This window comes from Schistocerca serialis, chromosome 12, assembly GCF_023864345.2.
Source record: "Schistocerca serialis cubense isolate TAMUIC-IGC-003099 chromosome 12, iqSchSeri2.2, whole genome shotgun sequence".
In the NCBI taxonomy this organism is placed as follows: Eukaryota; Metazoa; Arthropoda; class Insecta; order Orthoptera; family Acrididae; genus Schistocerca; species Schistocerca serialis.
This window is the reverse complement of record NC_064649.1, coordinates 103135042-103152454: the sequence shown is the minus strand read 5'-3', so window position 1 is coordinate 103152454 and position 17413 is coordinate 103135042. Positions and strand designations below refer to the sequence as shown.

General features: G+C 44.4%; 1 pseudogene; it reads left to right on the top strand.

Moving 5' to 3' along the window:
• Positions 1–17048: 17048 nt before the first annotated feature.
• Positions 17049–17166, top strand: LOC126428488 (5S ribosomal RNA; annotated as a pseudogene).
• Positions 17167–17413: the final 247 nt, after the last annotated feature.

The window sequence follows — 17413 nt, the reverse complement described above, 5'->3', positions numbered from 1 at the left end:
TAACAGTCGTTGGATCTCGACCAACGCGAGCAGCAATGTCGCGATACGATAAACCACAATCGCGATAGGCTACCTTTATCAAAGTCGGAAACGTGATGGTAATCATTTCTCCTCCTTACACGAGGCATCACAACAACGTTTCACCAGGCAACGCCGGTCAACTGCTGTTTGTGTATGAGAAAACGGTTGGAAACTTTCCTCATGTCATCACGTTATAGGTGTCGCCACAGGCACCAACCTTGTATGAATGCTCTGAAAAGCTAATCATTTGCGTATCACGGCATCTTCTTCCTGTCGATTAAATTTCGCGTCTGTAGCACGTCATTTTCGTGGTGTAGCAATTTTAATGGCCAGTAGTGTATGTAATGATTTGCTATAATGTTTTTCAGTCATAGTAGATTCTTCACCGGATATATCCTATAATGAACAGATGCTGTCTGAAGCCGTTTTGAGTTCTTTAGAACTACATGGACTGACATTTGACAACTGTAGAGGTCCGTCATATAATAACGCAGCCAACATGTCAGGTCCGTATTCCGGTTAGCAAACAAGACTCAAAGAACGAAACTCAGAAATTTTCTTCATTCCATATTAGGCTCACTCGCTGAATCTAGCTGGTTGACGAGCTGTGCAATGTTGTACAGCTGCAGCACGGGTTTTTTGAGTTAATACACGGTTTATAAAACTTCTTTACAGATTCTATAGGCAGATGGTCCATCTAGGAACCATGTTTTGATTCTCCTGGTATGAGAAGGAAATCATTGTCTACAACACGATGCTGTGCACTTGAGAATGCTTGTAGAGAGAATGCAGATTTCAAAGCAGTGTTTTCTGCGTTAAGAACAGTTTCAGAGGATGAGAGTAGTAGAGTTGGAAGTGAAGCTGAATGCCTTCTTAGCAAGTTCAGTAGTATCGAGGTAGCTCTCATGACATCAGTGTGTGGTTTTATTCTGCAACAGTTTCACAGAGATGCTGAGGATCTTGACATGACATGTATTTGCATGCCACATACTCTTTGCCTTCCTAAAAATGTTATTAGGAAGGCAAAGAGTATGTGGTATGAAAATAGAATAGCTAATTCACAGGATAAACTTAAAACCATATGGTCAGTTGTGAAGTGTCTGGTCAGTAGCACAAGGTCGACGATATAAAGTCAGATCACAGTAAAAATATTTCTATTACTGATAAATCATATAATTTAACAATGATTTTCTGGGCATTGCTGGTGAATTAATAAAAAAATTAGTTTCTACAGCGAATAATAACTTCGAAACTTCTTGGCAGATTAAAACTGTGTGCCCGACCGAGACTCGAACTCGGGACCTTTGCCTTTCGCGGGAAAGTGCTCTACCATCTGAACTACCGCAGCACGACTCACGCCCGGTACTCACAGCTTTACTTCTGCCAGTATCTCGTCGCCTATCTTCCAAACTTTACAAAAGCTCTCCTGCGAACCTTGCAGAACCAGCACTCCTGAAAGAAAGGATACTGCGGAGACATGGCTTAGCCACAGCCTGGGGGATGTTTCCGGAATGAGATTTTCACTCTGCAGCTGAGTGTGCGCTGATATGAAACTTCCTGGCAGATTATAACTGTGTGCCCGACCGAGACTCGAACTCGGAACCTTTGCCTTTGGCGGGCGAGTGCTCTACCATCTGAGCTACCGAAGCACGACTCACGCCCCGTCCTCACATTCTGAAAACATCCCCCAGGCTGTGGCTAAGCCATGTCTCCGCAATATCCTTTCTTTCAGGAGTGCTAGTTCTGCAAGGTTCGCAGGAGAGCTTCTGTAAAGTTTGGAAGGTAGGAGACGAGATACTGGCAGAAGTAAAGCTGTGAGTACCCGGCGTGAGTCGTGCATCGGTAGCTCAGATTGTAGAGCACTTGCCCGCGAAAGGCAAAGGTCCCGAGTTCGAGTCTCGGTCGGGCACACAGTTTTAATCTGCCAGGAAGTTTCATATCAGCGCACATTCCGCTGCAGAGTGAAAATCTCATTCTGGAATCATAACTTTGTTCGCAAATGCCTTTACACGTTTGATGTCTGCAATACACCTCTGTGATACATACAAGAGGGAGATTGAGTTAATAAGTAAATCGCTGAAGACTAAGGACTCTCATTGTTATGATGGAGTGCCTAGCAAAATATTAAACTACTGTGCTGCACATGTTAGCCCTGTATTTAGCCATATTTGTAACTTTTCTTTTAGGAATAGTCAGTTTTCTGAACGATTAAAGTACTCAGTAGAACAGCCACTTTATAAGAAGGGAGAAAGGGGTAATGCAGATAATTTTAGACCTATTTCTCTTTATTGAAGGATAATTGATCATTTTATAGCACACGATTTGCTATCAAATATACAGTTCGGCTTTAGAAGTCGTGTAACAACTGAAAATGCTATATTCCCTTTTCTGTGTGAGGTACTTGATGAGTTAAACAAAAGGTTTCGAACGCTAGGCGTATTTTTTTATTTAACTAAGGCGTTTCATTGTGTCGATCACAAAATATTGTTACAGAAGTTAGACCATTATGGAATATGGGGAGTAGCTCACAACTGGTTCACCTCTTACTTTAGCAACAGACAGCAAAAGGTCATTATTCATAGTGTTGATAACGTCTGTAATGTGGGGTCTGAGTGGGGTACTGTCAAGTGGGGGGTGCCCCAGGGATCAGCGTTGGGGCCGCTCCAGTTCCTTATTTACATAAATGATATGCCCTCTAGTATTACGGGTAACTCTAAAATACTTCTGTTTGCTGATGACCCTAGCTTGGTAGTAAAGGATGTTGTGTGCAATATTGGCTCAGTTTCAAGTAGTGCAGTTCATGACCTAAGTTCATGGCTTGTAGAAAATAAACCAACCCTAAATCACAGTAAGACTCAGTTTCTACATTTTCTAATACACAATTTAACAAAACCTGACGTTTTAATTTCAAGGAATGGGCATATGATTAGTGAAACTGAACAGTTCAAAGTTCTAGGTGTTCAGCTGTGGTGGAAAGCCCACGTTCAGGATCTTGTTCAAAGACAGGTAACTCTAAAAATTTCTGTTTGCTGATGACACTAGCTTGGTAGTAAAGGATGTTGTGTGCAACATTGGCTCAGTTTCAAGTAGTGCAGTTCATCACCTAAGTTCATGGCTTGCAGAAAATAAACTAACCCTAAATCCCAGTAAGACTCAGTTTCTACATTTTCTAACACACAATTTAACAAAACCTGACGTTTTAATTTCAAGGAATGGGCATATGATTAGTGAAACTGAACAGTTCAAAGTTCTAGGTGTTCAGCTGTCGTGGAAAGCCCACGTTCAGGATCTTGTTCAAAGACTTAATGCTGCCATTTTTACTATTCGAACGGTATCTGAAGTGAGTGATCGTTTGACACGAAAATTAGTCTACTTTGCTGATTTTCGTTCGCTTATGTCGCATAGTGTTATATTTTGGAGTAACTCTATCCATTCTGAAAGGATATTTTTGGCTCAGAAACGGGCGGTTCTGGCAGTAAGAGGTGTAAGTTCACGAACTTCTTGTTCACCCCTGTTCACTAGTCTGGGTATTCTGACATTGGCCTCTCAATATATATATTCCTTACTGTCATTTCTTGTGAACAATATTAGCTTATTCCCAAGAACAAGCAGTTCTCACCCAGTTAATACTCGGTAGAATTCGAACCTGCATTTGGATCGGACTTCCTTAACTCTTGCGCACAAAGGTGTGCAGTAGACTTGGCCACTGTTTCCATGTTTCGATACAGTGTATCGATACGTGGAACTGTTTCAGTGTTTCGGAACGGTTGTGGTTCACTGTTTCGAAACAGCGGTGTTTCATTCCGCCCCTGTCTCGGACCAGATTCGATCTCGAGCCAGATACAGAAACTGTATCGTTGTTTCAAAATAAGGCTGTTTCAGTCCACGTGAGCTTAGAACGGACTAATTGTATCGAAACAGTGGTGTTTCATTCCACTCTGTGTCGGACGAGATTCGGGCTCGGCACAGGTACTGAAACACAACATACCACTTCATGAAACTCTTTCAAGAGTGTCGAAATCTTTTTGACAAGCAATAGCATGAAGCTTAAGATATCCGAAAATAAAGCTTCGTTTCTAGCTGACTGTCCTGTTTCGAAATGGCGTAACATCTGGTTTATAAACACTAACCAAACAATAAAACAACGCATACTATTCACATTCAAAATAATAAATATGTGAAAATCATTCAGTTAAATTACACTTTTTTTATAACATACGCTTCTCTGTTCATGTACAGTAATCATATTAAGAAACGCAAGTAAGCCTACAACATTTTGAATAAAAAAAGGCGTAGAGTGACAGTTATTAGACATATACATAAATTTGATGTAGGTATAATTGCAAGCAATCTGTTTGACAAATCACTGATAGTGTAATGGTGTACGGGAAGGGCTGGGAAGCATGGTGAATTTATAGTAACGGTTCGAAACACCTTGAAAGACAAAAAAAATTTCTGTTATATTTTGTTATTTATTCGAATTATTTGGCGTTATTTGTGAGTCTATAGTCACTGTGCCTATTATCCACAATGATTCCCTTTGTGTAGATGAAAATTAGCAGGATGGGTATATTACCCATACTAACGGAATGTGTGTTTCTGCAGTTTGCTCCCACCTCCAGTTCCGTTCGTGGTGGTTCTTCTGTCTTCAGCTATGGCTGTCCTCAGCCAATTGAAAAGTATGAAAGTCACGCGACACGAAAGCAGCGCATTTGCTGCAGGAAATACGAAACTGCCAAGACGCCTAAGTGATAGTTTCATACTTTCTGCGATATGATTAGCGCTCTCGTACCTCATTTGTGTTTATATGGACATACTTATACAGTAGACATTCAAGCTGATAAAATGTGTAGGTTTATTAGATTACAAAACACAAACTGTTTCACTGTTTCGAAACAGCGAATCGGAACATTACATTGTACTGTTTCATTTGTTTCGAAACAATTACGTGTTTCAGCTTGCCCATCTCTAGTGGGCAGTATACTGCTGCATCCACTTTCAATAAGCTGCCACTCGAACTCGAAAATCTTTGCAGTGATCCGCGCTTTCAAACCGAAACTGAAGAGCACCCGCATGGGTCACTCCTTCTATTATGTCGACGAGTTCCTTGAAAAATTAAGCTGGTTCTTGTTGTGTTGTTGATTGCCTTTACTTGTACTTACGGACTGACTTTTTTCTGCTTCATAATCATGTATTTTTATCTGTTATTACTTTTAAGTTGTAATTTTATGTGCTGACACGTTCCATGACCTTGGAGATTTGCTCCTCAGTTTGGTCCTACGGAGTGTAAATAAATAAATAAATAAATAAATAAAATGTAATGTTTTTAGCTGAGCTTCGGGTATCTTTTTCAATTCACAAAGATTCAACAGAAAAGAAACTTCTAGAGATCAGGAGTTCGGAAACTGTTCCAGCCGGCCGGTGTGGCCGTGCGATTCTAGGCGCTTCAGTCTGAAACCGCGTGACCGCTATGGTCGCAGGTTCGAATCCTGCCTCGAGCATGGATGTGTGTGATGTCCTTAGGTTAGTTAGGTTTAAGTAGTTCTAAGTTCTAGGCGACTGATGACCACAGAAGTTAAGTCCCATAGTGCTCAGAGCCATTTGAACCATTTTTTGTTGCACCTCCTTCAGCCGCTGAGACACAAAAACGGAAACGTGAAACTAAACGCAAGAGATTCTTTGATAAATTATCTGCCCCAGAAGACTAACACAAATGTCTTGAAGAAGAAACAGGATCAGACTGCGTTGAAATCTGGAGAAGAATAAAATTGAGGGTGAGTTCCAGAAGAGAGCTAATGTCTCCAGATAATATTACTTAAGATTTTCATTTCTGTCGAGTACCACCAGAGTACAATCTGTTCAAATTTATGATGCTACAGAGAAACTTAAAGCCATCTATAACACTGACACAGAAGACAACTTTGGTGAAGAATGCATACGTTTTAAAAGCTGTCTGTTGTCTGTGAAGGAAGGTGTTCTCTCTTCCATCAGTCTGTAGAACGTCGGTTTTTTTTAAAAATTGGTGATGCCTATGCAAATGTATACGCAGCAGTCAGGATTTACCGCTGTGCTCCAGCAACAAACTGTTCAGCTGGAAGGTACTTTTCTGTTTTAAAACAGATTAAGAACAACCTACGGACAACAGAAAATCAAGAACGAGTGATCAATCTTGGAGTACTAGCTGTAGAATCAGGCAAGACGGTCAGTCTGGATTTTCAAGAAGCGATAAATGAAGTCGCAAATACAGAACTGATTTCTCTAAGATTTTGGAAAAGGTCAGTCAGATCGTATTGTTTGATGTATGTGGGACTGAGTAAACTTCATATTTAAATGAAGTAATTTTGGCATAGGTTGCCAAACTGTAATGATTTTCTTTATATTTTTACCATATATTGAGTCCAAATTCTGTGGAAATTTTTGAAGGAAAGGGTGCTTTTGAACTGCAGTAATTATTTTATTATCTTTGAATATTTCATTTGCGCATGTGCTTTGCGTTGTAGGTTATGTAAGTACTTCAGTTATGTTTGGGATTGAAGTTAATGATTACGCAGCTTCATTTTTGGTAGTCCGTAAACGAATGTTGTTGTTGTTGTGGTCTTCAGTCCTGAGACTGGTTTGATGCAGCTCTCCATGCTACTCTATCCGTGCAAACTCTATCCGTGCAAGCTTCTTCATCTCCCAGTACTTACTGCAACCTACATCCTTCTGAATCTGTTTAGTGTATTCATCTCTTGGTCTCCCTCCACGATTTTTACCCTCCACGCTGCCCTCCAATACTAAATTGGTGATCCCTTGATGCATCAGAATATGCCCTACCAACTGATCCCTTCGTCTAGTCAAGTTGTGCCACAAACTCCTCTTCTCCCCAATTCTATCCAATACCTCTACCCATCTAATCTTCAGCATTCTTCTGTAGCACCACATTTCGAAAGCTTCTATTCTCTTCTTGTCTATACTATTTATCGTCCACATTTCACTTCCATACATGGCTACACTCCATACTAATGCTTTGAGAAACGACTTCCTGACATTTAAATCTATACTCGATGTTAACAAATTTTTCTTCTTCAGAAACGCTATCCTTGCTATTGAAAGTCTACATTTTATACGCTCTCTACTTCGACCATCATCAGTTATTTTGCTCCCCAAATAGCAAAACTCCTTTACTACTTTAAGTGACTCATTTCCTCATCTAATTCCCTCGGCATCACCCGACTTGATTCGACTAAATTCCATTATCTCAACTGCTCTTCCAAGTCCTTTGCTGTCTCTGACAGAATTACATTGTCATCGGCGAACCTCAAAGTTTTTATTTCTTTTCCATGGATTTTAATACCTACTCCGAACTTTGCTTTTGTTTCCTTTACTGCTTGCTCAACATACAGATTGAATAGCATAGGTCGGTGTATTTTGGAAAAGATCAGTCAAATCGTATTGTATGATGCATGTGGGGCTGAGTAAATTTCACATTTAAATGACGTAATTTTGGTATAGGTTATTAAACTGTAATGATTTTCTTTATATTTTTACCATATATTGCGTCCAAATTTTATGTTTCTGTGGAAATTGTTGAAGGAAAGGGCGCTTTTGAACTGTAGTAATTGTTTTATTATCTTTGAATATTTCATTTGCGCAGGTGCTTTGCGTTGTATGTCATGTAAGTACTTTAGTAATATTTGGGATGGAAGTTAATGATATGGATCTTCATTTTTGGTAGTCCGTGAACGAATAGCAGTGCTGAAGTGTAGGAACGGGGGGTGTGGAACAAATTGCTGCACACGGCCGTCATACACCCTAAATACGGCTCTGGCCGCGACATTCGGCACGTGGCAGGGTAGAGAGAGAGAGAGAGAGAGAGAGAGAGAGAGAGAGAGAATGAGAGACAATGAGGGAGGGACAGCGGTGGGCCGGATAAACAGCTCAGAGCCCGAGCGTGGCTGGAACTTTCCACGAGAGGCGCCACGTGTCCTAGTGCCCTTGAATGGCGGTCGATGTGACCTTGGCCACGTGGCCGTTGCGTGAGGCGTCTGCCCCACGCACGCACCAGCGCGGCGCAGCTACGCACGACGCGATGTGGCAGGTGAAGGACCACTAGGGATCCCGGTTATCACTCAAACAACCGATTTCGGCTGTATCTTTTTTTTTTTTTTCAACCTCATCTGGATCTGACTACTAAACCGCTCAAATTAACGAGTTTCTCAAATAACCGATTTTCATTCCTAGCTATTATTCGCTGTAATAAGCGTACAAATCGAACAAAGACTGAAAAATTTCAAGACACACAGGATCAAAATCTAAGGAACTCGGGATATTCACAATACCTTCGCAATACATATATTCACTTACGAAATTTGTCATTAATAACCCATCCCAATTCAAAAATAACAGTGAAGTGTATAGCTACAACACTAGAAGAAAGGATGATATTCACTATTCTGGATTAAATCTCACTTTGGTACAGAAAGGGGTGAATTATGCTGCCACAAAAATCTTTGGTCATTTGCCAAATAGTATTAAAGGTCTGACAGATAGCCAACCAACATTTAAAAGCAAATTAAAAGAATTTCTGAATGACAATTCCTTCTATTCAATAGATGAATTCTTAGATATGAAATAGGAACTAAAAAAATTAATTAATTAATTAATTAATTTGTGTACAGAAAACTTAAGTGACACGTTCCACATCATTACGAAATGTCGTATTCAAGATCTGTGGAACAAGGATTAATGTATGTAAATGTCTACCGTTCACTACTTTTCTCGAAATGTGATAAATTGTTGAATGCTGCTAAAAATCGTCCGTATCCTCCTATTGATACTAATTTATTTATAGCCTACTCAGAAATCAAGTTGTAGTCGCCGTCGTATCACTACTTGGGCATTACAAATAGTGAGTGCTGAAGTGTGAAAACTGAGGCTGCAAAACTTCTGTTTTTGGTATTTATTTGTCCTTTTTGAAGGGCTGCAAACAGATAAAGGCGTATTCCGTAAACCCAGGTAGCACGTCAGCTACTTTCTCTGTTGATTGCGTACTACGAAATGAGTTCTTGTTAAGTTTTTAATTTATTACTTTTACCACAATTTCCTGCCTCACTTATTAATCCATAGGAGGGACAGACAAATCTTCACCTTTCAAAGCCAGTGAAGCATTGTACTTCCTTTTTCATTGCTACGTTACTTCGCAAATAAATATATTTCCGGATTAGAGCTGGCAAAGGAGAGGGGGGGGGGGGGGAGGCTATGGGCGCTATAGCCCCCCCCCCAAAATGGAGTATTATATTAAAGCAGCACTCCGTCGTCAGGCCAGAAGTGGCCCATCGGGACCATCCGACCGCCGTGTCATCCTCAATTGAGGATGCAGATAGGAGGGGCGTGTGGTCAGCACACCGCTCTCCCGGTCGTTATGATGGTATTCTCTGACCAGAGCCGCTACTATTCGGTAGAGTAGCTCCTCAATTGGTATCACGAGGCTGAGTGCACCCCGAAAAATGGCAACAGCGCATGGCGGCCCAGATGGTCACCCATCCAGAAGCCGGCCACGCCCAACGGCGCTTAACTTCAGTGATCTTACGGGAACCGGTGTATCCACGGCGGTAAGGCCATTGCCAGTATCATATTACACTGGATAAAATTACTTCAAAAATCAGCGAATATATTACTCCAACAGATTCTATCTGTTTTTTTTTTAATAATTATGTAGCTATACAGGTTACAATGTATTTCAAACACATTTTAACAAAAGAATAAGAGTGGAAAATAGTTTACTACCTAAACCAATAAATATCCTTTATCTTAAAATAGGCATCTTATTATTTATTAAAACACATTTTTTACCTTGAACTCCAAAACAGTTACCAATTTGTCGGTAGAGGACTCAAGCTCTCCTTTTTTTAAGCGATATTCCAGTCCCTCAACCCCCCCCCCCCCCCCCTTGACCGACTTCTAGAATCGCCCCTGGCTGTACCTGTTCTTGTGCCACGTGTTTGTAGCTCGTTTCTGTTGGCACTGGTATCAGTATAGCACTGTTTGCTTTTCCAATTCTCTGCCATAACGCAACGTTTCGAACTAATGCAAATTTTGCTAATGAAAATCACTCCTCTCTTGAAAAGGTTTGTTTAAAAGCGAAAACTTTTATCACTGCTGCTATGGCTACTTGATATTTCGGCTTTTGTACCCAGTTGCTAGTAGCACTCCGTCTTCAGGCCACGAGTGGCCTACCGGGACCATCCGACCACCGTGTCCTCCTCAGTGGAGGATGCGGATAGGAGGGGCGTGGGGTCAGCACACTGCTCTCCCGGCCGTTATGATGGTATTCTTGACCGAAGCCGCTATTATTCGGTCGAGTAGCTCCTCAATTGGCATCACCAGGTTGAGTGCACCCCGAAAAATGGCAACAGTGCATGGCGGCCTGGATGGTCACCCATCCAAGTGCCCACCACGCCCGACAGCGCTTAACTTCGGTGATCTCATGGAACCGGTGTATCGACTGCGGCAAGGCCGTTGCCCAGTTTCTAGTAAAACATTTTTAAAAAAGCACCTTTTGTGCCGGAGACGAAACAAATGGCGAAGAATAGCGGTTATTGTTAAGTAAATACCGGTATCGGCTGTAGCCGGTCGGTTTTTTTCCACCCCTCGGCTGTAGCCGCACGCAGCTGTGCCGCGCTCCGGAGTGGGGGGCACGTCACGCCGTATAGGGAGTGGCACACTGCGTGTTGCCGCTGCAGCGTGGCGGACCAATTCATTTCTGCTTCTGTACTCCGTTCACCATAAGAATAAACCTGATGCAAACAAAAGCTAACGCGGTGATTGGTCAGAAGCCGTAGGACACGTACACTGGTGTTGTTACGCTCTTGGAAGTAGGTCCTACGTACGTATGAGATATATTATTAGTAAGTTCTGTTAAACGAAACTTTAAGATATTCAAATGATTTAACAACCATTAGCGTGTTTCTTAATCACGGTTTAGCTATGTAGATTTTATTTCAAACATCGTGTACAGTCAGAGCCTCTGCAGCGATGTGCTCTGATTGTCGCGCTGTAAATGCGCAATATGGCTGAGGCAACTTCCTGTTCCGTAGTGAAACAAGAGTGTGGAGCACGGTTAAAAAAAGCCGAGCGACTGTATCAGATACCGTTCAGCCTTATGTGCACATTTGTGTATAATGGAAACAGTACCGTAATAGTTTCGTAATACACGGTCCACTAGTTCGATTCTCGGCCGAGGTAGTTTCGTTCTCGTTCAATTTGTATTTCCTACATCTCCTAAGCGTAAAATTCATCATCATTTTTTTATGAATAATGCTCGTCTTCTTATTTCCAAGTACACTACTAGCCATTAAAATTGCTACTCAACGAAGATGACGTGCTACAGACGCTAAATTAAACCCACAGGAAGAAGATACTGCGATATGCAAATGATTAGCTTTTCAGAGCATTCACACAAGGTTGGCGCCGGTGGCGACACCTACAACGTGCTGACATGAGGAAAGTTTCCAACCGATTTCTCATACACAAACAGCAGTTGACCGGCGCTGCCTGGTGAAACGTTGTTGTGATGCCACGTGTAAGGGGGAGAAATGCGTACCATCAGGTTTCCGAGTTTGATAACTGTCGGATTGCAGCCTATCGCGATTGCGGTTAATCGTATCGCGGCATTGCTGTTCGCGTTGGTCGAGATCCAACGACTCTTAGCAGAACTTGGAATCGGTTGTTTCAGGGGGGGTAATACGGAACCCCGTGCTGGATCCCAACTGGCAGTCGAGATGACAGACATCCGCACGGCTGTAACGGGTCGTGCAGCCACGTCTCGATCCCTGAGTCAACAGATGGGGACGTTTGCAAGACAACCATCTGCACGAACAGTTCGACGACGTTTGCAGCAGCACGGACTATCAGCTCGGAGACCTATGGCTGCGGTTAGCCCTGACGCTGCATCACAGACAGAAGCACCTGCGATGGTGTACTCGACAACGAACCTGGGTGCACGAATGGCAAAACGTCATTTTTTCGGATGAATCCAGGTTCTGTCTGCAGCATCGTGATGGTCGCATCCGTGTTTGGCGACATCACGGTGAACGCACATTGGAAGCGTGTATTCGTCATCGCCGCACTTTCGTATCACCCGGCGTCATGGTATGGGGTGCCATTGGTTACACGTCTCGGTCACCTCTTGTTCGCATTGACGGCACTTTGAACAGTGGATGTTACATTTCAGATGTGTTACGATCCGTGGCTCTATCCTTCATTCGATCGCTGCGAAACCCTACATTTCAACAGGATAATGCACGACCGCATGTTGCAGGTCCTGTACGGGCCTTTCTGGATACAGAAAATCTTCGACTGCTCCACTGGCCAGCACATTCTCCAGATCTCTCACCAACTGAGAACGTCTGGTCAATGGTGGCCGAGCAACTGGCTCGTCACAATACGCCAGTCGCTACTCTCGATGAACTGTGGTATCGTGTTGAAGCTGCATGGGCAGCTGTACCTGTAGACGCCATCCAAGCTCTGTTTGACTCAATGCCCAGGCGTCTGAACGCCGTTATTACGGCCAGAGGTGGTTGTTCTGGGTACTGATTTCTCAATATCTATGCACCCAAATTGCGTGAAAATGTAACCACATCTCAGTTCTAGTATAATATATTTGTCCAATGAATACCCGTTTATACTCTGCATTTCTTCTTGGTGTACCAAAAAAAAAAAAAAAAAATGGTTCAAATGGCTCTGAGCACTATGCGACTTAACTTCGGAGGTCATCAGTCGCCTAGAGCTTAGAACTACTTAAACCTAACTAACCTAAGGAGATCACACACATCCATGCTCGAGGCAGGATTCGAACCTGCGACCGTAGCGGTCGCTAGGCTCCAGACTGTAGCGCCCAGAACCGCACGGCCACTCCGGTCGGCCTGGTGTAGCAATTTTAATGGCCAGAATTGTACATATTGCACGCGACCGATATTTTATGAAATACAGTTTAATAAAGATTGTTTAAATTAAGAAAACATAACAATTTAATTTTTTAAGGCAGAAATGAAAAACTAAATGTGTACTAGAGACATGAAAAACAGTCTCTTTCACGGCATTGAGCACACCATATGGATGCCCTATTGTCACACAGTCCAATTTTTTCACAGTCCACTCTGTCCACTGCACAAATGACCATGATGATGATAAAATGATGAGCACAACACAAACACCCAGTTCCCAGACAGAGAAAATCTCGAACACAGCCGGGAATCGAACCCAGGATCCCGTGATCCAGAGGCAGCAATGCTAGCCAGTTTTTTTTATTTTTTTACAAATAAGTATACTTTTTCCATATCTAGTTTTTTTCAGATCATGTAGCATCCTAATTAGTTTTATTTTTTTTATTATTTGTTAAGATCACATAGGACGCCCTCCAGGCGAAAAATAATGATATGCAATTAGCATTGATGACAAAACATAAATGGAATTAAAAACACTCCCCTGGCAGAACAAACAAAACGGCATCCACGTCCCGCCAGCTCGAGGGTAGACACACACAGAATCCCAAGGCAGTCAGGCATGCTTCAGGCACGTCTTCACGAAGAAAATTGTATTTTGCGTGGACACTGGACTGAGTCCTGGTATTACACAATCTCACTGAAATCACCATCTCATACCTGGGGCACCCCAGCTGCAGGGCGGAACGAAGAAGACACTACCCAAAAAGTTCGCATAGTACTGACGGTATCGCGGATGGACCACGAGAAACGCAAAGCAATCTTGCAGGAACGTCCAAAAATCAAGAACACTCTTATAACCTTCATGGAACAAATAAGAGATCGAGAGGCCTTTTATCCAGATCACAGCGTTGGTCTTCGTATGTGGGAAATATGTTTCATCTAGGAACAGATTTCGGTGAAACGGCATGGGCAGACGTACGGAGAACAAAGGTTAGTATCTTCTGATTCAGCTGCCACACCTCTGCAGAAGATCCACACATCAGTGATGTTCTTCCGCATCAAGCGTGTGACAACGAGGACACAGCGGCGAATCTGTCATTTTTACGGCATGCAGACGAAGTTGTGTCATGTATTTTCCATTAACGACCAGATACCAGGTCGCACGAGCGCTCGTGTCGTGGAGGACATGGTGCACCGAACGCCAAACCACGGGCCATGCGATCGTAGAATGCCGGCTTTCCACAACATTCCGCGTATGATATGAAACTTCCAGGCAGATTAAAACAGTGTGCCGGACCGAGACTCGAACTCGGGACCTTTGCCTTTCGCGGGCAAGTGCTCTACCAACTGAGCAACCCAAGCACGACTCACGCCCCGTCCTCACAGCTTTACTTCTGCCAGTACCTCGCCTCCTACCTTCCAAACTTTACAGAAGCTCTCCTGCGAACCTTGCAGAACTAGCACTCCTGAAAGAAAGGATATTGCGGAGATATGGCTTAGCCACAGCCTGGGGGATGTTTCCAGAAAGAGATTTTCACTCTGCAGCGGAGTGTGCGCTGATATGAAACTTTCTGGCAGATTAAAACTGTGTGCCGGACCGAGAATCGAACTCGGGAACTTTGCCTTTCGCGGGCAAGTGCTCTACCAACTGAGCTACCCAAGCACGACTCACGCCCCGTCCTCGCAGCTTTACTTCTGCCAGTACCTCGCCTCCTACCTTCCAAACTTTACAGAAGCTCTCCTGCGAACCTGGCAGAACTAGCACTCCTGAAAGAAAGGATATTGCGGAGACATGGCTTAGCCACAGCCTGGGGGATGTTTCCAGAATGAGATTTTCACTCTGCAGCGGAGTGTGCGCTGATATGAAACTTTCTGGCAGATTAAAACTGTGTGCCGGACCGAGAATCGAACTCGGGAACTTTGCCTTTCGCGGACAAGTGCTCTACCAACTGAGCTACCCAAGCACGACTCACGTCCCGTCCTCACAGCTTTACTTCTGCCAGTACCTTGCCAGTTTGGAAGGTAGGAGGCGAGGTAAAGGCAGAAGTAAAGCTGTGAGGACGGAGGCGTGAGTCGTGCTGCAGTAGCTCAGTTGGTAGAGCACTTGCCCGCGAAAGGCAAAGGTCCCGAGTTCGAGTCTCGGTCCGGCACACAGTTATAATCTGCCAGGTAGTTTCATATCAGCGCACACTCCGCTGCAGAGTGAAAATCTCATTCTGATTCCTAGTATGATTTCTCATCATTAGGCGGTAAACATCACGTACCGTACGATTCCTAGTACTAGAAAAAGGTCCTGACATAGGAGAGAGAGGAACAAATATGGGCTACTGCAACAGGTGCCACTGGAGAGGGAGGGGCCAGTTCGTCAATCAGGCTTTCCGATAATCCCGTCCGGCGGCGGGTCCACCATTTAACCATTCTACTTACATAAAGGGCAGCTGCTCTCGCGTGGACAAGGCCGAGGCTGCCATCTCGCGGAGGAAGTGCCAGCATGTCGTAGCAGACTTTGAAGATCCGCGCTTACAAAATAGCTGATCGCCGCCTCCAGTCTGTGTGCCATTGCCTTTGGCATCGGTAAAATCTGTGCCAAATGGAGTAGTGGCGGAGCCACGAGACTGTTAAGAAAATCCAACCTTTGTAACATGTCTAATGCCCTCAAGAGGTCGCCACGAGCGTTCCTGCAGATAGCTTGAAGCAGGCGTTTATAGTTGAATGAGATCGTGCGCTGTGTATCAAGCGTGAAGGTGATCCCCAGACATTTGAGCTTGTCCACTAATGGCAATGGAGCCACACTTTCTGCTGGGAGACCTCTACTGACGGACATAGCACCAGATTTCGTCAGGTTCACATGGCTTCCCGCAGCAGTCCCGTACTGGTTGATACATGCCAGTGCCCCTCGCACTTCATCCTCCGTTAGAACCGAGAACACCGCGTCATCTGCATAAGGACAGCAGAAAGCATTCCCCCTCATTGTTATCCCTGTGAGCCGGCTCCTCAAACTGTGTAGCAGCGTCTCAGCGGCGATGGCGTGAAGGAGCATCGACATTCGTCATCTCTGATGGACTGATCAAAATGGTTCAAATGGCCCTGAGCACTATGGGACTTAACATCTATGGTCATCAGTTCCCTAGAACTTAGAACTACTTAAACCTAACTAACCTAAGGACAGGACACAACACCCAGCCATCACGAGGCAGAGAAAATCCCTGACCACGCCGGGAATCGAACCCGGGAACACGGGCGTGGGAAGCGAGAACGCTACCGCACGACCACGAGATGCGGGCTGATGGACTGATCGCATGATATTAATATGGCCCGCCATACGGCCATTGACCAACACTCGCGACGTGGCATCTCAGGTAAGTCGTAAGACGACGTGTGTAAGTGTGTGCGGCAGGCCATCTACCGGATTACATTTTCTAGAAAGTCATGTCTCTATCAAACGCATGATCGCTGTCACTAAAGCACCGTGACTGAGTCAGGTTGCAGCCAGAGCTATGAAGTCACGGTAATCGCTAAGCGCTGTCTCAATGTTACTCTCAACACCAAAGTGCGTTTGATCCACAGAGGTGGTCTGAGGGACGAGGCGCCGAAGGCGAGCGGCAAGAATCCGGGTAAAGATCCCGAAAAGTCGCAATTTAACATGGTCAGCAGCTGATAATGTCCAACTGCCCGACGTCCCGATGGTTTGGGGACCGGGCCGAGTTTCATCAGTTCTTCATACATCGCAGTCCAGCCTGAAGCGATGATGTCTTGGAATGTGCAGTAAAACTTCAGCGGAAAGTCGTCAGGACCTGAGACTTCGTTTGCCTCTCTCATATACGAGGATCAGCGACGTCATCAGCGACCCCCTCATCAGGGGTCCCTGTCAACGAATGCCTCTGGTATTCTGGTCCTCTGCTGCATAGAACGGTTTGTAGTGATCCACACAGGCGTCTGCAATATCATTCTGGGCGATCACCTGGCATGGCGAGACCGCTGCTTCTCTCGTATAATATGATGCGTGGACAAAGGTTCTCGCAGTACCCAATCATGACATCTTGCCCATACTATTGTGCCCTCAAGGCGGTGGTGCCTAAGCAAAATTATCTTCCCCAAATGGGGAACGGCCTTGCCGCAGTGGCTACACCGGTTCCCGCGAGATCACCGAAGTTAAGCGCTGTCGGGCGTGGTCAGCACTTGGATGGGTGACCATCCGAGGCGCCACGCGCTGTTGCCATTTTTCGACGTGCGCTCGGCCTCGAGATGCCAATTGAGGAGCTACTCGACCGAACAGTAGCGGCGTCGGTCAAGAATACCATCATAATGACCGGGAGAGCGGTGTGCTGACCCCACGCCCTCGTATCCGCATCCATGAGGATGACACGGTGGTCGGATGGTCCCGATTGGCCACTTGTGGCCTGTAGATGGAGTGTTTTAATCTGTTAAAGTCTAACCAGTAGTTGAACAAAGGAGGCATGACCTGA